Below are 22,707 nucleotides of genomic sequence, written 5' to 3' on the forward strand. Positions count from 1 at the left end.
TTCTGAAATGCGGGTCAAAAGAAGTATCCATCAGCGGTGAAAATCTTATATATACACAGAACATGAAGGAGGGTGAAAGGCATGCATGTGATCGAATGAATTGGAACAAGATGGTATACAAGGGGCGATGTGCTCTGTCACTGGAGTGAACCAGGGAATGTGTCGGCTGTGTGTGTGTGTTGCTGGAGACTACCTGCAGGTAGTTACATGGCAATCGAAAAACCGCTTTTGGCAGGGTAGGATAACTGTCAGTAGACAGAAAGGATGAAATTTTCGTTCACAGTTTTTCTGTACAAAGATGTTCATCATTTTCCTACATTTTCTTTATGTAGTCTAAAACATTTATTGGTTTTACTGTAAACTTTTATTTAAGCTTTACTGTGGGATACGGCCCTAGGCAGTTTGTTCCGGCTCATGAATATTTTTATCCAACTTTTCTAAAAAGTTTGTAGTTGATTCCTGGGTAGCAAGAAATTATCCTTTGCTATATGCAGAAACATAGTATGGACAACTCTGACACCTTAAGTATGGATGGCCTTATCCTTGAAAAATTATTCGTTTTATTCATGTCTTTTAACAGGTATGATACTCAGTTGAGAAAACATTTAGATATCAAAATAGTTTTCTCAGTGTACTGGAGATTTTCACATCTAGACTTTGAATGTGAACAATGAGCAAGAAACAGCGTGCCTCTCATTACGCTTTTCCTAGTTTACTCATCATTGTCATTAATGATATATGAAGGGCCGAACAGATATATGAAGGGCAGTGCAGATATATGAAGGGCCGAACAGATATATGAAGGGCAGTGCAGATATATGAAGGGCCGAACAGATATATGAAGGGCAGTGCAGATATATGAAGGGCCGAACAGATATATGAAAGGCAGTGCAGATATATGAAGGGCAGTGCAGATATATGAAAGGCAGTGCAGATATATGAAGGGCAGTGCAGATATATGAAGGGCCGAACAGATCTATGAAAGGCAGTGCAGATATATGAAGGGCAGTGCAGATATATGAAGGGCAGTGCAGATATATGAAGGGCAGTGCAGATATATGAAGGGCAGTGCAGATATATGAAGGGCCGAACAGATATATGAAGGGCCGAACAGATATATGAAGGGCAGTGCAGATATATGAAGGGCCGAACAGATATATGAAAGGCAGTGTAGATATATGAAGGGCAGTGCAGATATATGAAGGGCAGTGCAGATATATGAAGGGCAGTGCAGATAAAGATATATGAAGGGCCATACAGATATCAGCTTTAAATTCCTCAAAGGTCTCGAACATTGTTAAACAGATACGTGCTTTGATTCACCTCAAACTTGTTCCGTCACCGACCACCACATGCCTGAATGTGTGCTAGGTAGTGCGTGGTCACGCTGGCCGAAGCAGCGCTGGGTGCAAGCCTGAGGGCGGTACAATGGCTCATTATCGTCAGAAGAGGAGCTGACTCTTCTTTACAAAAATGGCTCTCATAGACCTTTTTGAGTCATTGAATAGCTCTTTGAATGCTTGATATGAAGAACGTTAAAACCAGAATGAAGTAGCAACTGTGAGAATATTTCGAGTACATACGCCAGCCTCTTCCTGACCAGTTTGTGCAAAGTAGCAATGAAACCTCTGCATAGTGCCAGACTTGTGGTCGAGAACATACTCATTGCCTTGGATGAAATCGTTGGGATGAATTCTCGCTGGTTTTCTCAGTGTATGTTGTACGTGGGGTAAGTTGTTTCTTTTAAGATCCCGTCATGGAACATTTCCACGGACAAAGGATAACCCCTCGTGAGTACTTGTGTTGCTTGCTTATGGGTCAGGATAATGATGCCTGGAGCCAGCCCTCGTCTTATTGACGGTCTGTTCTCGCGTGTGATAACGAGACTGTTACTTGTATACAATAATACCTTACTTGAGTATGGCCTATTGTGTGGTCGTGAGATTTATAGCCTTTGCTGACATCGATGGTTCACAGCGTGTGATACGATCGTAAGACAGCATATTAGTATGAAGAAACACATGCATTCTCAGCAGTTATCAGTCTCCATCATATGACCAAGACTTTCAAGATGATTTCACGCCTTTAGCTGAAATGATGTGTGTAAATTTACCTCAGTATGATACGATAAATCTTCTTAAACGATCTTTGGTAATCTACTCTGCATGTTCTCATGATAAGAGAAGCTAGATAACTCTCACTTCTCTCCGGTAGCTTCAGTCCACCCGCCCCAGTGGTGATGGTTGTGTGGTCGTTCTCGGGGTCAGTGTGAGCAGCGTGATGGTGGTCACGGGTGGCCGCTGCTGTGTCGTTACTCAGTCACGTTTCTGTTGATGGACTCGTCAGTGTCCTGAGTATGAGCCAGTGATGTCTGGTCTGTGTTGGATGACGAGATGAACGGGATATGTTGAGAAGCCTTGGATACGAATGTACAAAGTCCACCAGACCAGCTAGACCTGGTGTCAAGGTTGGCCTCTTGGGAGCCTAGGCTCTCCTCAGCTTAGTCGACCAGCCATCCAGCTCAGCAGCTTGAGCTCAGCCCTAGGTGTTGGTAAGATCACCGAAGACTGATCCAGGTAAACTCCAGGTAATACTAGTACGGATACGTATTCCTCTCTCTCTCTCTCTCTCTCTCTCTCTCTCTCTCTCTCTCTCTCTCTCTCTCTCTCTCTCTCTCTCTCTCTCTCTCTCCTCATACGGATTGTATGATATGATCTTGTATTATCTTGTTGACTATCGTTATAAGTAATAAGTTTTGAGCGTTATAACTTGTCACAGGTTAAATCTTACAGTTACAACTGGATAAATTCACTTTAAGACTAGTTAAATTTAAGACATGTTAAGTATATGAATAGTTAAATAGAAATATTGTTGTTGTTGTTAAATAAAAAAATTTTTGTTGTTGATGTTTGTCGCTGTGTACACACCGATGTGGGTTTACTTTATCAATGTAGTTACCAGCAAAAAATATTTACGAATATGTTTGTCTTAAAGTAAAACAAAATAATCGTAGATATCAGATAATGGCAAGCCTTTAAAATGATCATCTCTGAATCTCATGTGTTCCACTTTTGATTTATAGTTTTGATAATGATTTCTGATACCTGAACCCTTCATGCTGATACCTAAACCCTTCATGCTTTGCCAAACAACAAAAGAATAGAAAACAAAAATTTCGACGGTAATTAATAAAGTTGTTCCCTCTCCTTCCTCCTGCACGTTAGCTAACACCTCTGAACCGTCATCCTCTGTCCCTCACTAGCCATTCACTGTCCCTCACTAGTCATCCACTTCTCCCCTACATCTCGCCACCAGGACCTGATGCCTCAACATTATTATATTCATAACTTTGTTAAACTTAACAGTTTAATTTCCCGAGCCATCATGACCAAGGCACCTCCCAGGGCACTCCTGCAGTGACCCCGTGATCAACTCTGCCCTCACGCCAGATCTCCTCACCCACTTCATGATGAGCATTTAACAATCGTCTTCTCTTCGGTCACTCGGCTGTCTGCTGGTGGAAAATGGAGGCCAAAATCGTAAGCATTATAGAACTTCACCAGAGAAGAATAGGAAATTGCATCTGCTGGGTATATATGAACAAGCCTCCATACCACTATAAGTGAGACAACACTAACAAGTGGATCCCGCGAGGTGTTAGGTCATGGGAGGTCATCTAAATAAACACTGGTATGAGGCCAGATTTACGGTCAACCCACGTACAGTCTGCCACAGCCCGGGTGCAGATGCACTCCACACCAGTCATCACAAACAGTTTTGCTATTCGTAAAGTCCAGGAAATGACTAGTGAATATTTAGTGCGCGCCTCAACCACGTTCCATTATATAATCGTTAAGGTAAACACGCGTTCTGAATACTGCCTTTTGTTCTCTTTCCCTTCCATCATCACACTTAGCTCGCTCTGGTAAACTTGAAACTATTCTGCCTTGTTGTCGCTCTCTCTGTCCCCTTGTATCTTGTTCATCACTCTCTCTCTCTCTCTCTCTCTCTCTCTCTCTCTCTCTCTCTCTCTCTCTCTCTCTCTCTCTCTCTCTCTCTCTCTCTCTAACTTTTTTCCTTGATTTTTACGTCAGCAAGTTGGTAGATTTTACGAAGTAGTTCAGGATATAGAGAAGACCTTCCCCTGTCATTATTCTTTTTAGTTTGTTTAAGCCAAGTTATGCTATCATATTTTAGCTCATTTCAAAGTTTTACACCGACTCCCCATGTGAGATATTGTAATAAGGAGACATATCTCTGTAACTGTATCATAGTACTGAAAGCCTGAACCTTTACTATTACAAATATTGCTTAAGATGAAGTTCGTTCATTAACTGGCTTCCTATTAAACAAATCTACTGTATAGAACTTATTTAGAAAGTTGTGTTTGTATATCTTAGTTCAGATCAGCGTAAGTAAAGATTAACTTTGGTCCTTCGTCATCTAATTCACCAAATAGGCTACGATGGGGTGGAAGCACGCGATGAAGGTGTATATGTAATTGAATGAATGTGTTATAAAGGGCTTTACAGCTTTTGTTGCCCAGAATATATGATATTCCCATTAGAATAGTTGATTTTTTGTTGATGTTCTGCTTGCAAAACCTTGCATGTGATTCTTAATTGTTATGAGTGAGGAATTTCGCTTCCAGAACTCACACATAAATAATGACGTCTAGAACTTGTTGGTTCACCAGGACATTAGTTCCATACATAACACTGAAATGTTGTGCGACTGTTATCATGTGAGTTTACTTAGAGGCATATGATCCACAACACAAGCCTCCCCATGACCTGACCTGGAGAAGGTGGTGTTTGATCTTTGTCTCACCGCCGGCATCTGCTCATTGGAAGCTATCAACATAGCCGTTAGCTTTGGGAATTAGGCTTAGAAGGTAATTAAAGCAGACGTTCCATAACAGTGTTGTGTGGTACGCGAGCAATGGTAGCCTGGGCTACAGGTACTAATACACTAAACTAAAAACACAAAAATCCTACAGTATTAGTTTGATTATAAAGTGAACAAATGAAACATATTCCTCGTTATTATCTTTATATTCTTTTCATATCCGACGTATGTGTTGAGATCCACTGTTACCCTCTCCAGTAAACGCCGCGTGAGTGTCGTCACTTTCAAAGTTTAACAGTAATGGCTGAATGTGTCTGGCTTGTGGCTGATGCGAACCATAACAAAAAACATAAAGGAACCAGTTGCCACATCATTCACGATACTGGGAAATATATAAACGGAAAAATATATCTGACCAATACTTATACGGTATTGAAATTGGATGGGCCATATTAACGTCGACTTTTAAGGCAACAGTTACCTGTCACAATACCATATCGTAGGAAAAAAGAAAATACTATGAGGAATTTTCAGGCCAGAATATTGGGACTGTCAAATCTGTCCATTGGGAGTCGCCACAGCATTCTTCATGTGGCCATTGCGATGAAAAAAGATCTGCGGGAAATGATTATGTTCAAGGGATAATCTTCCACTCCAGTCGAGTACATTTTGTCGCAGGTCCAGCGTCAGTGTCGTGGGCTGGAGGCTTCCTGCTACCCCACTCGTTACCCAAGTCATTATATGTCTCCTTCCAGTTATTACGATAAACATTCCCGCGTACCTCAGGTAAATCTTGATCTTGTGATATATCAGTCTGACTGCCACGCTGTGCTCGTGTTAACAACAGTATTCTGTACCAATAAAGCAATGTGGATGCAAATGATCCTTTCATTTCAGTGTTCATTTATCGGTAAACCGTTACTGTTGGTTACTGTGTACCTAACGGGAAACGGCCGGGAGATCCCGTTGTATTTGTATATAGGACGAAGAAAGTACGATTACTTTTTATCGAATAGTTGTTTCTTTGTAATGGAAACTAGTGACTGGGTGCTTAACAAGCGAATCTATCACAGCGAGTGGCAAAGGTTGGGATCCTTCCCTCTAGAGGATATCAAATTTAAGTCAGGAAGGAGAAGGAATAAGTAAGGAAGGAGACGGAATACTTCCCACATATTCCCTGCGTGTCGTAGAAGGCGACTAAATGGGGTGGAAGCGGGGGGCTGGAAATCCTCCCCTCCAGTTTTTAACTCTTTCAAAACAAGGAACAGAGAAAGAGGCCACGTGAGGATTTTCTTCTAAGACTCAGCCCTCTGTTCTTGACGCTAACTCGCTAACACGAGAAATGGCGAATATATATGAGAAAAAAAAAAAAAATACATATATGTGTGGTGTGAGGTGGTTTGATCGAGTAAGTAATGTAAGGGTAAGAGAGATGTGTGGAAATAAAAAGAGCGTGGTTGAGAGATCAGAAGAGGGAGTTTTGAAATGGTTTGGGCACATGGAGAGAATGAGTGAGGAAAGATTGACCAAGAGGATATATGTGTCAGAGGTGGAGGGAACGAGGAGAAGTGGGAGACCAAATTGGAGGTGGAAAGATGGAGTGAAAAAGATTTTGAGTGATCGGGGCCTGAACATGCAGGAGGGTGAAAGGCGGGCAAGGAATAGAGTGAATTGGATCGATGTGGTATACCGGGGTTGACGTGCTGTCAGTGGATTGAATCAGGGCATGTGAAGCGTCTGGGGTAAACCATGGAAAGCTGTGTAGGTATGTATATTTGCGTGTGTGGACGTATGTATATACATGTGTATGGGGGTGGGTTGGGCTATTTCTTTCATCTGTTTCCTTGCGCTACCTCGCAAACGCGGGAGACAGCGGCAAAAAAAAAAAAAAAAAAAAAGAATATATATATATATATATATATATATATATATATATATATATATATATATATATATTATCCCTGGGGATAGGGGATTAAGAATACCTCCCACGTATTCCCTGCGTGTCGTAGGAGGCGACTAAAAGGGGAGGGAGCGGGGGGCTGTAAATCCTCCCCTCTCGTTTTTTTTTTTTTTAATTTTCCAAAAGAAGGAACAGAGGGGGCCAGGTGAGGATATTCCAAAAGAGGCCCAGTCCTCTGTTCTTAACGCTACCTCGCAAACGCGGGAAATGGCGTATAGTTTTAAAAAAATATATATATATATATATATATATATATATATATATATATATATATATATATATATATATATATATATATATATATATATATATATATATCCCTGGGGATAGGGGAGAAAGAATACTTCCCACGTATTCCCTGCGTGTCGTAGAAGGCGACTAAAAGGGAAGGGAGCGGGGGGCTGGAAATCCTCCCCTCTCGTTTTTTTTTAATTTTCCAAAAGAAGGAACAGAGAAGGGGGCCAGGTGAGGATATTCCCTCAAAGGCCCAATCCTCTGTTCTTAACGCTACCTCGCTATCGCGGGAAATGGCGAATAGTATGAAAAAAAAAAAAAAATATATATATATATATATATATATATATATATATATATATATATATATATATATTTTTTCTTTTTATACTATTCGCCATTTCCCGCATTAGCAAGGTAGCGTCAAGAACAGAGGACTGGACCTTTGAGGGAACATCCTCACCTGGCCCCCTTCTCTGTTCCTTCTTTTGGAAAATTAAAAAAACTGAGAGGGGAGGATTTCCAACCCCCCGCTATATATATGGCGCAAATGGGGAGGTGATAACAAGTAGTGGTGATGTGAGAAGGAGATGGAGTGAGTATTTTGAAGGTTTGTTGAATGTGTTTGATGATAGAGTGGCAGATATAGGGTGTTTTGGTCGAGGTGGTGTGCAAAGTGAGAGGGTTAGGGAAAATGATTTGGTAAACAGAGAAGAGGTAGTAAAAGCTTTGCGGAAGATGAAAGCCGGCAAGGCAGCAGGTTTGGATGGTATTGCAGTGGAATTTATTAAAAAAGGGGGTGACTGTATCATTGACTGGTTGGTAGGGTTATTCAATGTATGTATGACTCATGGTGAGGTGCCTGAGGATTGGCGGAATGTGTGCATAGTGCCATTGTACAAAGGCAAAGGGGATAAGAGTGAGTGCTCATATTACAGAGGTATAAGTTTGTTGAGTATTCCTGGTAAATTATATGGGAGGGTATTGATTGAGAGGGTGAAGGCATGTACAGAGCATCAGATTGGGGAAGAGCAGTGTGGTTTCAGAAGTGGTAGAGGATGTGTGGATCAGGTGTTTGCTTTGAAGAATGTATGTGAGAAATACTTAGAAAAGCAAATGGATTTGTATGTAGCATTTATGGATCTGGAGAGGGCATATGATAGAGTTGATAGAGATGCTCTGTGGAAGGTATTAAGAATATATGGTGTGGGAGGCAAGTTGTTAGAAGCAGTGAAAAGTTTTTATCGAGGATGTAAGGCATGTGTACGTGTAGGAAGAGAGGAAAGTGATTGGTTCTCAGTGAATGTAGGTTTGCTGCAAGGGTGTGTGATGTCTCCATGGTTGTTTAATTTGTTTATGGATGGGGTTGTTAGGGAGGTGAATGCAAGAGTTTTAGAAAGAGGGGCAAGTATGAAGTCTGTTGGGATGAGAGAGCTTGGGAAGTGAGTCAGTTGTTGTTCGCTGATGATACAGCGCTGGTGGCTGATTCATGTGAGAAACTGCATAAGCTGGTGACTGAGTTTGGTAAAGTGTGTGGAAGAAGAAAGTTAAGAGTAAATGTGAATAAGAGCAAGGTAATTAGGTACAGTAGGGTTGAGGGTCAAGTCAATTGGGAGGTAAGTTTGAAAGGAGAAAAACTGGAGGAAGTAAAGTGTTTTAGATATCTGGGAGTGGATCTGGCAGCGGATGGAACCATGGAAGCGGAAGTGGATCATAGGGTGGGGGAGTGGGCGAAAATCCTGGGAACCTTGAAAAATGTGTGGAAGTCGAGAACATTATCTCGGAAAGCAAAAATGGGTATGTTTGAAGGAATAGTGGTTCCAACAATGTTGTATGGTTGCGAGGCGTGGGCTATGGATAGAGTTGTGCGCAGGAGGATGGATGTGCTGGAAATGAGATGTTTGAGGACAATGTGTGGTGTGAGGTGGTTTGATCGAGTAAGTAACGTAAGGGTAAGAGAGATGTGTGGAAATAAAAGGAGCGTGGTTGAGAGAGCAAAAGAGGGTGTTTTGAAATGGTTTGGGCACATGGAGAGAATGAGTGAGGAAAGATTGACCAAGAGGATATATGTGTCGGAGGTGGAGGGAACGAGGAGAAGTGGGAGATCAAATTGGAGGTGGAAAGATGGAGTGAAAAAGATTTTGTGTGATCGGGGCCTGAACATGCAGGAGGGTGAAAGGAGGGCAAGGAATAGAGTGAATTGGATCGATGTGGTATACCGGGGTTGACGTGCTGTCAGTGGATTGAATCAGGGCATGTGAAGCGTCTGGGGTAAACCATGGAAAGCTGTGTAGGTATGTATATTTGCGTGTGTGAACGTATGTATATACATGTGTATGGGGGTGGGTTGGGCCATTTCTTTCGTCTGTTTCCTTGCGCTACCTCGCAAACGCGGGAGACAGCGGCAAAAAAAAAAAAAAAATATATATATATATATATATATATATATATATATATATATATATATATATATATATATATATATGTGTGTGTGTGTGTGTGTGTGTGTGTGTGTGTGTGTGTATACGTAATTGTCTATTGTATTGTTCAGAGAATGAGTGTACGTGTGTCTGTTTATGTATGCTTGTATGTGTGTACACTGTTTCTACTGAACCAGCAGCAGGGTTTCTACCGTAAGCTCTGGGCACTTCATACACCAGGCAGCCTAAGTAAGCTCACCAAGCTTTCGCTCTGCCGCCAGTCTAGCCAATTAAAAATTCTCGCCTTGTTTCACTCGGCAAGGGGTAGGCGCCTCCCTCCCTTCTTCCCTCCCTCACCATGTTTGAAGGTTTCCGCAGCCGTCCGCACGGTGGATTAAGTCAAGGTAGCATGTATCAGCAGGACAAAATGTTGTCGCAAAATAAAAGCGATATCACACGACAGTCCTTAGGTACCTGAATGGTGTTGACTAAGATGTCGACGTTTGCCAGGAATACGTACATGCAGAGAAGTGTTGGACCAGCTGACACAACGTACGAAAGAGAATAAACATTTTTCAGTTGTTGCCTCGCACAACACTGGGTCACGCACACATCTTTGTCGGAAGACCAGAGATGCATCGAGCGCGGTTTCCTCCTCAACTTTTCCAATGTTATGTTCCCGCTGGTGATGTCATGTGGCACGTGAGTATTGCTACCTACTTGAGATACTGACTACAGCATTTTATATAACACTTTCCATAGATAAGAATGTAACAGTAATGGGCGTTGTTCATCAGAGCGAAGAAAATATTTTTTCAAGGGACAAACTGGAAGGTATGGAAAATGGATGAACGGAAGAATGGAGAATGAAGTAAAGGGAAAGTAGAAAGTGGAAACTGCCTCTTCGGCTGGCAGTGACGATGTTAACCCATGATGAGTCATAATTGTGTTAGTGTTGCTTGACTGTTAAACTGAAGAAACTGTCATCCACGTAGCAATTATTACTTTAACGTAATTATTTTTCTTTTGTAAAGTCAGACGGGATGACTAACTTTGCGAACAGGAGTCACTAACAAAGGTGCAATAATCTATAGAAATTACAAAGACAAAATTAATCCATGAGAAGAATCAGCAACTCACCCGCATTCTTGAAGACTTGTCTCGTGAGAAAGTGTTAGTAAGATTCCGTACGTGGCCTGGATCGTACGTGGCCTGGATCGTACGTGGCCTGGATCGTACGTGGCCTGGATCGTACATGACCTGGATCGTACGTGGCCTGGATCGTACGTGGCCTGGATCGTACGTGGCCTGGATCGTACGTGCTTCTTAATTACAGAAACAATAACGCTAAGCAAAATAGGTTAAAAAGGAGGAAAAAAAAGACAATCCATCGGTCTCCAACTGTAATCATTGGACGGTGTCACGACTAAGCTGATATTCTCTGCATGACATCAGAAACACGGAATGTAAATATTTCTTGGGCAACACATAATACTTTGCTTGATTATCACATTTCGCTGCTTCTCAGAAGCATAATAGTCTCTCTCTCTCTCTCTCTCTCTCTCTCTCTCTCTCTCTCTCTCTCTCTCTCTCTCTCTCTCTCTCTCTCTCTCTCTCTCTCTCTCTCTTACGCTCATCTTCTAAAAGTTGGAATAGAAAGGTGCTAAGGGAATATTTTCCATCTAAGGCCGAGACTGAGGCTAAGCTGTTCCTTACGCATGGAAGGCGAGTAGCTACAAGACCAAGTTATTTTGATCAACAATCAATATCAAATTCATTAAAACCAATTTATCATAAAGAGTCTTACAGAGTTGTCAGAGTTTCAACTGGTCACTCAGGTCGCCGGGAGGTGGTCAGATGGGTGGAGGCTGAGGTCTAGGTCGATCAACCCGTGCCTTCCTACGTGGCACTGTTGGCTGAACCTGACCACGGACATATCTCTTAGAATTATTTTTCTGTTTTTAACCTCTTTGTGTATTGGCTTCATCACTACTAAGCTAACTTAATGCATATGTATATATATATATATTTTTTTTTTTTTTCATACTATTCGCCATTTCCCGCATTAGCGAGGTAGCGTTAAGAACAGAGGACTGGGCCTTTGAGGGAATATCCTCATATGGCCCCCTTCTCTGTTCCTTCTTTTGGAAAACTTAAAAAAAAATGAGAGGGGAGGATTTCCAGCCCCCCGCTCCCATATATATATATATATATATATATATATATATATATATATATATATATATATATATATATATATATATATATATATATATATGTGTGTGTGTATGTATGTACATGCAGAACAAATTTTTCATGGAACATAAACGTAGTTAATTCACGAAAATGGTATTGATTAGTGAAAATGTTTTTCATTTATCGCCCGTGTAAATTATGATCCATGTATACTTTATATCGTGTCATCATGCCTGCCATTAACTGTAATGACTGTACTAAAGAAAAACGAAGATGGCGGAGGAATGTCCAATAGTCGTTATTCTGTAAGTAAAAACATAAACCTATCCATCCCAAAACACGTACATGAAGCAGATTAGAATTCTTATGTAACGTGGGAATGTCATTTGTAGCTTACAGAGGGATTATGATCTGTCTGGTAGATGCAGGACACAATTCTGACTTAAGAAGACACTTTTTTACCGTCCTAGATTGTTTGAGACAATGTACACGTCCTTCAATAATCACAGATAATGGACAGTCATCATAACATACTACGGGGGACAGCAGACTGCGACTGGTAGATCACATTCTCTTCCGTCCTATATCCAACATCCTCGCCATTCTCAGTCTTCACGTACACGATGAAGCCCATTCTTTATTGTCTGGGAATCATAATGGACGTTCTCGAACATTAAAGTAACACACGCAGTTCTCGGTCGCTGGAGACTGGTTCACCTTGTTGTCTGCCGTTAAGAATGATAAGTGTCATCGTTAGGCGGTTAACATTGATCAATTCTACCTAGGCCGCCTGAGATTGATGAATTCCATCCTCTAGTCTGAAATTTATACATCATATTTTCGGCTGTGCAAGACTGCTAAACCCTGTTTCTCTGCAGTGGCGGAGCAGTAAATCCAATGTCGGCAGTTCAGGGTGATGGAAATTCTCTGTTCTACGAGAGTGATGAATCCCATCCTTACTTGTGAGTGTCACAGTCTCAGTTATCGATCGTTCAGGATTGGTAAACCGCATTCTAGGTCGTCTGAGGGTGACACATCCTATACTCTGTCATTTCATTGTGGTAAATCACGTTGCCCAAGTGTCTCAGAGTCATACTTGCCAGGAGAATTGGGCAAATTCCATAAAATCAATCCGCTCCATAAATCAGACGCAAGAAGCTAAGCAGCCGTGAGTTTCTTTATTCTCTGACATGTATTATGTAGTTAAACAGAACGCTAAATACAGTCTATTCTCAGTTTCGTTGAAGTATTCAAGAATCCATTTTGATCCGGAGGGTAAACTTTCAAGTATTTTGAATGACAAATGTAGACTCACTTTCCGGGTTGATACAAGGCAGTTTGGGAGTGAACATGACATTACTCGATGATTCTATTCGATAGATTACCTGGAATGAGATTCTTTCTCTTCGGTATTTACATTTGTGAAAAGAGTGATCACAAGATAATGAAGTTTTAACGAATTTAAGTTTGTATGATTCATTTCAGATAGATCCCAATTATAAAGTTAATCTCCTTACAATTGCACACCATTACTATCTTTAGCAACTCTTTATGAGCAGCGAGGAGCCAAGTGTGAGTAGATTTAGATGAGATGCAAAATTATTCATAAAAGATTGTTACGCTGACAGGAGCAGAGTGATGAGAAAATCGATGGATGGGAGAGTTACTTACAAGATTTTCGTGAGACTTGTAGGACGTAATAGCTCGGTAGAGAGAGAGAGAGAGAGAGAGAGAGAGAGAGAGAGAGAGAGAGAGAGAGAGAGAGAGAGAGAGAGAGAGCCATATGCCAGGTCACCAGAGCCACGTCCCACCATGTCTTGCAGGCGCTCGTTTCTCCCCTTTAGTAGACATTGTTCTAAGAGACATTTAACCCAGACTGAGCTGGTCCTGGGTGATGCAGGGGGTCACACCAGCTACGCCCGTCGCTACACCAGTAGATACACTTGTACAATATAATATGTCAATGTACACCTTACCTAACGAATGGCTGAGATTCTCCCACACAGATGAAGGTGCTGTCGCAGACCTCAATTTTACCATTCTCAATGACCTGGAGCAAATTATTATCCCCTGTGTCCAAATTCCAGACCGTCACATCCAGTTCCCTCTCTACACTCGACATCTGCTCTTCTTCTCGATGAGGACTTTCTTCTGTGACTAGGGTCTTCACCATGGAGGAAGAGAGAGGGGGAAAAAATAACCTCAACACCCGACTGCCATCAAGCAACCCCAGGCGCTCACTGGTCGACCACCAGAGCCCCAGCACCACAGTGGGTCGGTGGTGTTCTGTGGTGACGATGGGCAGAGTACCTGTGCCCTCGACCTGCTCACAGCTCAACGTCAGGTAATGTGACGCGTGACAGACGCTGAGTCGCTGGGGAAGTGTTCTGGTGGCAGGAAGTGCACGGAGTGGAACAAATGTCTGGGAATGAAGGGACGCCGTGGCACTACCCATAACAAGTGCTTGGTTTGGAAGTGAACGTGTTTTGGTACTGCCTTCTAACCAGTGCAATGGCTGGGACAGAGGCATGCCATTATTCACACATCATGTGTTTCCTTAGTTTCAGATATCTGAAACTAAGAAAACAAAATATCTAGATATATCAATGCACACATAATGGATGACCACGTACAATCACGTATGAAGAAACGGAGAAGAAACTAAAGTGGAACAACGCAATGGAACAATAAGTGAAAACAAAGTGGAAGCTTTCACAATCCTCGTAAAAGTTTGAAGTTCGTTCAGGCGGAATTGGTATACAAAGAAATGAAATGTATAATTCTCTCTCTCTCTCTCTCTCTCTCTCTCTCTCTCTCTCTCTCTCTCTCTCTCTCTCCCACAGTGAAGATAGCATAGCATCCAAGCCATGATTAACGTCGCCATAAACGACAACCAGAAACGCCTGCAATTCTCTGAGGACTTCACCATTAAGGCCGTTCGAATAACCGGCTGAGGATAGAACACTAGAGCATGGTAGACTGGAGCAGTGAGGCCCTGGAATGAGGAGAGCGTCCTGCAGCAGACCGCACAGCTGTGCTGCAGACAACAACTTCCTGCAAAACATCAACAGGCGACATCTGACCATTAGCTAGAATCTCTGGGGTTGGCTCTGGATGGTGGCAATTTCCCTGCTGTGAGCCGATCATCTGTGGGCTGCTGGAAGCAACACGTGATGAACTTTTCGTCAAGGAAAATCCTCCTCTTCCGCATGCTCCACGTACTCAATAACTTTAAAGCACCGCTTAAGAAACTTGCTAAAATTTACGTCACTTTTGGCCGACCAGTAATATTGCACTGTTTCCTGATGTTTCGGGTCAGGCTTATAGTGCAACAGCCTCAATAAACTGAGAGGGGCCCCGTGGAGACCCATCAAAATTAGCTTGAGCTACGAAAGCACTTATTAAGAGCCTTCGCATCTAATAAACTGGCTCCCTGTCGCTACTTTCATAGGCAACAAGTACCCTCCGATGAATGAAGTCACGATTGGCTGAATGGCAGTAAATGTGACCACTTGATTGGCTGACTGAGATTTGCCAGATATCACCAGTGCCCTTAACTACTATCCGCTAATTCCTTTGCGTCTCTACTTTTCCCTATAAACAAATATTTTTGTTGAGTTGTCCTAGCGCACCTACGATTAAACACGTGAAATTTGCATGTTGACATTTCGCATAACGTTATTCCAAGTTTGTTCTGAATCATAACGCGCATACTTCCCAGTTACGGTCAAAATTCAGAGTGTATTGGACACAACCTGACCCCTGTAGGCGGGAGTAACGAGACGCAAGAGGGAGAGGGTACCACTCGACGCAGCCACAGGGTCTCACATGCTTGCTCGAGGATGAATTAACTTTTTCCTGACACTTCCTGCATGAGTCCTCTAAACCCTGGATGATATAGGGACTTCCTGTCACCTCAACCACGCGAAGTAAACGTCAGGATATGACAGATTCCAGTCCTTCCGATGCCACGCATATCATTGAAAGAATCTCTGCATCCTTGTGTAACTGCCGTGTTGAATTCAAGCAAATTATTCCTGCAGAGGTTAGCCTGACTTGGTTTTCAGTCTGTAATCATTTCATAGCCACTGGAATTTGATATGTATTTGCATCATTGCTGATTTTCGTTATTTGTGATATCGTATTTCTTTGGTGAAAACACTGTGATCGCATCAGTTTTTGTCAAATAAACTGAAATGATTTATTCACGTGTGTTATCCTGCTATACTTCCTTCCTCCTTGGCACAGCCCTGCACAGAAGTATCCCACCCGGTTCCAACTTGTCCTTCCCTCCAGCACCACTATCCTTCCCTGTCCCAGGCCGTTCCCCCTCCACCACCACTTCAGGTATTCCCACTACCGTATGTTCCTCCGTCCTCCTGTCTGCATCCTCGGCCTCCACAGTGGCTATAGCGAGTTCTTGTCTCCATAAAGAATCTGGAAATTTAGTCAATCTGTTCTTGCCTCTGTGGAAGCCACTGCAACACTCACGATTCTTTTTAGAACTTTTCGAGCCTGTCGACGTGTATTTGTATACGCAAAGCCTTACTTGTCTTTATCTTACAAATCACAACACAAAATCTTTTCAGAAGACTGTCGTCTTCTTGCTCCCCGGGCAACAGCAAGAAAACAACCACTTTAATAGGCAGAGCCGCGCAGCGTTGCCCTCGTTGTTTGCCCAATTTCTTTCTCCTGCTTTCCTTACGTTGTGCAGCCTTCTTCTCGCTTCATATCTGACCATCACGCCACCCCCTCTCTTCTCTCTCTCTCTCTCTCTCTCTCTCTCTCTCTCTCTCTCTCTCTCTCTCTCTCTCTCTCTCTCCTTCCCGACATTTGAATATAAATGTTTCCGCATCGACCAGCCGTGGAGGCAGCTCCTGCAGAAGAAACGCGTATTTTTGAAAAAAAAATCTTGTGAGTTCTTGCCTCTCATCCCACCGGTTAGATTTTGCGTCTGCCTGATGCTTGGTAATTACAGATTTAACCTAAACCTACTGACGGACTTTTTCAACTCCACAAAATTCGTTTTATGAAAGCAGTGGTGATATTACTGGTTAGGTTCACAGATGAAAAGCTGAACGTCGATTGAGCGCTAAACTTAACGGTCGTTACATCCTCTACTTTGACTCAGTTTTGTAGTCACTACGTGGCTGTGTTTAGCCCCATCAAAAGGAGACTAGTGGTGCGCTCATCGTCCCTACATCATCAACGAACTCAAAATTGGTTTCTTTCTGAAGACATGGAAACGTTTCATCTTGTTAGCATTAAGCAGAACAAATTTTCATAACTGGAAGAGAGCGAGTCTTTTCGCTGATCCTGGGGAGGTAAAACTTTTTACCTCCTGCCATCTCCAATAATCTATGAATCAGTGACGCGCCCTTGGGTACCTCGAGACCCAGCTAATGACCGGGTGTGCCATTTTTTCTCTCTTCATCCTCTTGGTTTTATGGTCTAGCATATTGTAACCTATTCCTTCAGTTTCTATTACCACTGCTATTACCTCTACCGCTACTACTATAACCCCAACTATTATAACTACAACTATTACCACTATTGCTACTCTATCTCTGCTTTTATCAACCTATCCATCATTTTTCATTTCTATCTTCTATTTCTTCCTATCCTTCTATTTCTTCCTATTCTTCTTTTCCTCTTTTCCTGTCTTGTCCTGCCTCACCTACACGTGGTTGCCGGCACCTAGTTCACAAATGCACACTCTCCATCTCACACATAACAATCGGAAACACGTAACTCACACGAGTCTTTCTTCATTCGTAAGTCTAGATTTTCAAGCGCTTCGCGCCACCTTTACCTTTTGGCGATATTCTTGATAAGTCCCCATAGTAAGTCCTTCAGCCTTTGTGTTGTGAAGACTTTCATCAGCATAACTTAAATGAACTTCCCTCATAAAGACAAATGAGCCGTTAAGAGTGATGCATAATGAATATCATAGTTTCCTCTGTAAATATAGCTAATGTAGACAAAAAGTAGACAGTGATATTACAAGAAGAAGGACTGGAACCATGATCTGCCATGATGGGAAAGTATTCTGTATGTTGATAGGTTTCTCAATAAGCTTCGTTACCATGATAAAGTCTGATGATGAATTATCAGTGATTACTTACAAACTTCTTTTTTTCGAGGTTATCATAAAGCAAATGATAAGAGAAACATAAAAATTAGTATTGTCATAACATTTACTCTCGAAAACTGAGCCAAATTGTACCGAGAACAACTTCCGTGTTTGGTACAAAAATCAGGGTCAAGTTCAGACGGGTGGAGGTAAAGCTGTGGAGACTAGTGCTTTAAAGCAGGTTTGAGGGTCGGGTTTTAGGAGCTGTAGGGGTATGGCCGGTTATCACAGGAGGTGTCCTGGGACGTGCATTGTTTAGAAGTCAGGACAAAAAGCTGTTTTTATCTGTTTTCCTATACCGTAGGCGCCAGCCACATAAAAAAAGTCCACATGGAAGCCAGACCTGACATGAAACACGAGAGGAAAAGAGGCAGATGATGAAGGAACCATGCCCATTGTAGCATGGCCTCATAATTAGTACAGAAACAAAGGCATTCAACAGAGTTATTAATTACGCCATAATTTCAAAGCTTCAGCCGCTTCCTACCCAGTTATAGATTTTTGAAAATGATAAACTATTTAGATTAATTAGAAACCCAATTATAGGATAATGATATACATTCACATACAATAAGAGAAACAAGGTAATAATAGAATGATGGAATAAAATGAATGATAGAAAAAGTAAAAGCAAATCCCAGTAAACAGTAGTGCAGCCTAAGAATTCCAGAAACTTTACAAAATATTAAAGTTTATTCAACAGATGACGTAAGAAAGGACAAAAACAATACGAGGGTTGTACTTTTTTTTACTGCAGTGAGGACAGGCTTCACCTTCCTGGTCATGGACAAACATGTTGTGCAGCAATTAAAAGTGTCTTCATTATGTTGATGACTTCACCATTTACATGTCATCCGGCATCGAGTGTTTGGCCACACAGCTATTTCTAGGCTCAAGGCAGCATCGTACAGCAGATGACACAGCTGTACTTTTGGCACAAAGGAGAGAACTCTGCAGCAAAATATGAAACTATATTCCAGGGAAGAGGACAGCAATTGCAGCAGAGCACAAATCTATTCTACAGGGCTGAGGAGCGAACCCTGCAGCACAGCACAGACCTGTATCCCAATGCTGAGGACAGCGCCTCGAAACACATCACTCACGTGTATTCCTGAACTGAGGAAGTCGCCGTGCAGCGGACCAAGCAACTGTGTTCATGTGACGTGGAGAATAACAACGTGCTGAACAACACAGTGTGTCATGTGACCACAGGCAAAACACCCTTTGTTCACCTGGCCGTGACTATGGATGACGGCAACTTCGCTGTGGTGAACCACCGTACACAACTGGCCGTCTGGGACTCTCATGAGAACACACATGAGAACCTCTACACCACGGTCATCCCAGCTCTTCCACGTACTCCATGCGCTCACCAAGGTCTAAGTAACCCCGGAGAAGCTCTGTTGTCCAGTGATACGGATTGAGCTTACTGACCGACGGTCATAACAGAGTGAGAGAGCCTCTCACTTGAGCTGTGGTAACAGCCAAGATGATCCTGCAGGTACGAGCCTTTACCCGCCGGTACAGGGGAGGTAGACGAGCTCCTCCTAATATTCGCCTAAGATTTTTTGAACGACTAGCGACTCAGAGACCTGCTGCCACCCCGTCCACAGGACATGACAAATTGGAATCTCATCGGTGTGACGTGCGTCATGAAAAGTAATCCAGCATCCTTGTGCTCCTGCCTTGTCAAACTCTAATAAGTAACCTATACTTGTATGAGATGCTGGATCTGGTTATTAGTCACCAATCCGTTCATACTTATGTATACATTTTTGATGTTGCACATTTACCCACTATATCATAATATTCAAAATATGTTTCTTTATATGAAAACTGCATAATTTTGATACTGTCTGCCAACACCGCGGAAGTTCCCCTCCTCCCTAACCTAGTTCCAGCACCACTATTCCTGGCTGCCCTTCCCTCCAGGACCGCTATCTTGCCCGGTCTCCGGCAGTCCTCCCCCTCCAGCACCACTACACATATTCCCACGCCATGTGTTCCTCCGTCCTCCTGTCTGCACCCTCGGCCTCCGCCCTGGTAATAGCCAGTTCTTGTGGCCATAAATATCTTAAACTCCAGTCGATTTGTTTTTGCTTCTGTGGGAGCTACTGAAACAGTCACGATTCTTTAAACTATTTTGAGCGTGTCTCTGTGTGTTTCCAAATGCAGTCATGTGCTTTTCATTTTTACAAATTAAAATCTTTTCAGAAAACTTCCTTTTTATTGTAGGGAAACCTAACCTCTTTAACAAGCAAACCCGTCCACAATGTTTTTGCTAATTCCCTGTTTTCTACATTTCCCTTTCCTTCATCCCGTTGCTCAACTTCCTTTTTGTTTCTTCTTCGTCATATCCACCACTCCTCTCTCTCTCTCTCTCTCTCTCTCTCTCTCTCTCTCTCCAAGCTGAGCTTTAATGCCTTTGCATCGACCAGCCCTGAAGAAAGTTTCTGCAGAAGCAACTCGTACATTTTCGGAAATAACTTGTTCGTTCTTTCTTCTTACATTTACGTACATTCTGTATTTTCGGGTGATGCCTCTATAGCATAGTTCGCCTAAGCATGGTAATGGACCTTTCGATATTCCTTTGTTTTGTGAATTAGTGACATGGTCACGTGACTGGTCATCCTTACGGTGAACCCTGAATGGTCACAATACAGAATGGTTATTGTATACACTACGTTACTGTAGTAGAGTTAGTCATATGTTTTTGCTTGACAGAGGAAACTGTCGTTGTACTTTTCACGCCAGCGTAATCAGCAAGCCTAAAGTTGGTCTCATATTCAAGAGATGAGGAAAATCTTCGTAATTCTGCTGGTTTGAAAAAGACATCCCCAATATATCTGGGATGAGATTGGTTCCTTCCTCTGACCCAGCGGACGCAGGACTCTGTCTTTCTCTTCTCGCCTTCTGTCTTCTCCAGTAATTTACGAGACGCTGACATATCCCCAACCAGCTCCAGACCCAACTAATGACCGCACGTAATATTTCTTTCTCCTCTTTCGTCCCGGTGGCCTCCTGTGTCCACCACTCTCATTATCTTTCTGTGTCTCTTATCTTTCTATTTCCTCCTCTTTCTCATTCATTATGATTATGTATGTTCTAGTCATCCTCTTCTCCCTTTTTCTTGGATTTGGTCATTAGCACCATCAACATATACTAAATATGGATCAGGAGAAGTACAGCCAAAATAGAAAATGAATAGGTATGTGAATTGAATGATAAATAAAAGGATATCGAATTTATCTAAGGTTATGTAGAAAAATATGGAAAACCCGAATTTTGCTGGAAAATTCTACTGAGCAGTTAAGATGATATATCTAGACTCTCATCATACTCTTATTTCTGTTTTTGTAAGTGTGGTAAAACGAAAATAATTTAGTTCAAGGACAAGGACTGGTGTATAGATCTGCCATGACTGAAGAATGTTACAGGGAACTGCAAATACTTCTAATGAATTTCTTTACTGTCGCAAGCAGAGGAGGAGAGAGACTTAGGAGGAATATGAAATAGTGCATGAAAAAACCATAACGAATATTCAGAACTCTTTTCATGATCATTAAAAAAGAAAAGAAAAAGTCTGAAAATTAGAAAACCGACAACGTTAATTTACAAAAGAATTGTGAGTGGAATATTTCTACCAAAAATAACTCGCATGATATTAAAACGTCGGGTCAAGTTCAGGCGGCTGAAGCTGAAGACAAAGTACTGAGGACTCATCCTTGGCTGTAGGTTGAAGGGTCGGGTCTCACAAGCTCATGAAATATGGAGGCTATTGTTTAATGGGTCACCGGGAGCTGCGTTGTTTAAGGGGTCACTGGGAGCTGAGCTGTTTAGGGGAAAATTAAGAAAATTGATGACAATGAATATCACAGGTCCTCACTCTGAGCCGAGTTTTCTTCATTTGCATCGGTCGGCTTGGGTCACAGACACAGGGTCTTATCCAGGCCAGGCGTCAAATGAAACATAAAGGAGAACTATTGCGAAAGAGAACCATATTGCGAAAGAGAACCAACGTAACAAGAACTGTTTCGTTGGCCAAGAAAGGTGACTGAAAATCTTACCAACGTGAGATGCTGAATACCCATGGAATCCCTAACATAATTTGTCGTCCTACTGGTCTTCCTAGTTCGCGGAGGATGGCAGTAGAAGGAAACCCAAGTAAGTGCGTGTGTGGGTGGTGGACTCGTCTTTCCTGTATGTCTTGAGATCTCGCTCTTAGACATATCACTGGCTTCCAACTAAGGGTAAAGGTGTTTTCTATCATGCCTGGTCCTTGGCCGTCCTCTCCTCCAACACCACCGACCTTCACGCTCCCTATCCGTCCTCTCCTACATCACAACTACACGTATTCCAACACCATGTGTTTCCCCACCCTCCTGCCTGCACCCTCGGCTCCCGCCCTGGTAAAAGCCAGTTCTTGTGGCCATGGCTATCACGGCTCAGAATCCTTTAAAAGAAAAAACTTTCTTCTTATCCCGGGCAAAGCGGTAGAGAAACATGGATACTTTCACAGGCAGAGCCGAAGGATATTGGCATCGTTGTTTCCGCATTTTTTTGCATTTCTCCTGCCTTTCTCTTACCTCCCCCCCACCCCCCCTTCTCTCTCTCTCTCTCTCTCTCTCTCTCTCTCTCTCTCTCTCTCTCTCTCCCTCTCTCTCTCTCTCTCCTCTGACAAGCCCTGAAGAAAGTTCCTGAGGAGACAAATCCTCCTTTATTTTGGGGAGAAAAATCTTGTTTTATTGCGTTTCACATCCCACAGAAGAGATTGGGCACTTGTTGGTATCCGTATCCTGCTGTAGTAAAGATTTATATTTCATTTGATTTTCCAGTCTGCTCGGGGTAAAAAGAATTCTAGTGACGCTAAAGGTGTAGTGAAGATGACAAAGCTGTAATGAAGATGTGGAAAG

At 42.4% G+C, this 22,707-nt stretch overlaps 1 long non-coding RNA gene across 1 annotated transcript in view; it reads left to right on the forward strand.

Annotated features, from left to right (window-relative positions):
• The first annotated feature begins 2,233 nt into the window (after positions 1-2,233).
• The window catches only part of LOC139764931 (uncharacterized), a 68,056-nt gene continuing 47,582 nt past the window's right edge, over positions 2,234-22,707 (forward strand). The window contains exon 1 of the long non-coding RNA XR_011716525.1: positions 2,234-2,587. This is a non-coding gene — a long non-coding RNA (uncharacterized lncRNA). The remainder of the gene's footprint in view (positions 2,588-22,707) is intronic.

Source organism: Panulirus ornatus, chromosome 4 (genome assembly GCF_036320965.1).
Source record: "Panulirus ornatus isolate Po-2019 chromosome 4, ASM3632096v1, whole genome shotgun sequence".
NCBI classification, from domain to species: domain Eukaryota; kingdom Metazoa; phylum Arthropoda; class Malacostraca; order Decapoda; family Palinuridae; genus Panulirus; species Panulirus ornatus.